Source organism: Penaeus monodon, chromosome 33, assembly GCF_015228065.2.
Source record: "Penaeus monodon isolate SGIC_2016 chromosome 33, NSTDA_Pmon_1, whole genome shotgun sequence".
NCBI lineage: Eukaryota > Metazoa > Arthropoda > Malacostraca > Decapoda > Penaeidae > Penaeus > Penaeus monodon.
Window position 1 is genome coordinate 19,707,860 of NC_051418.1, and position 385 is coordinate 19,708,244.

General features: G+C 30.9%; 1 protein-coding gene across 1 annotated transcript in view; it reads left to right on the forward strand.

Moving 5' to 3' along the window:
* Positions 1-385, forward strand: part of LOC119594293 — a 12,329-nt gene that overhangs the window by 3,699 nt on the left and 8,245 nt on the right. The gene's annotated exons all lie outside the window — the stretch shown is intronic.

The window sequence follows — 385 nt, forward strand, 5'->3', positions numbered from 1 at the left end:
TTTTTAATATAAATATGTTTGTGAAGTGACGCGAATAATCACTCGATTTTCCTTGACATAAATTTTGCAATTTTGGCCACTTTAACACAAAGATAAATTCAATTATAAAGAAGCCGTCGTTGTCATCATCATAATATCACGGGTTTTATTGAGCTCCTGAGCAAGGAAAATATTCCAAAAGCTTTAAGAAATGTATCTATCGATATATTTATTTCCATCACAAACCATTCATGAACATAGCAATGTACTATATCCGTAAGAAATAGCATACGGAAAATTTCGACGAATTTTATAGGGACTCAGTGTAAAAATATAGGTCTTATACCATCATGGCAAAGTCCAAAATAAAATTGATTGTTAGAATTCAATGAAGCATACCTTGTAG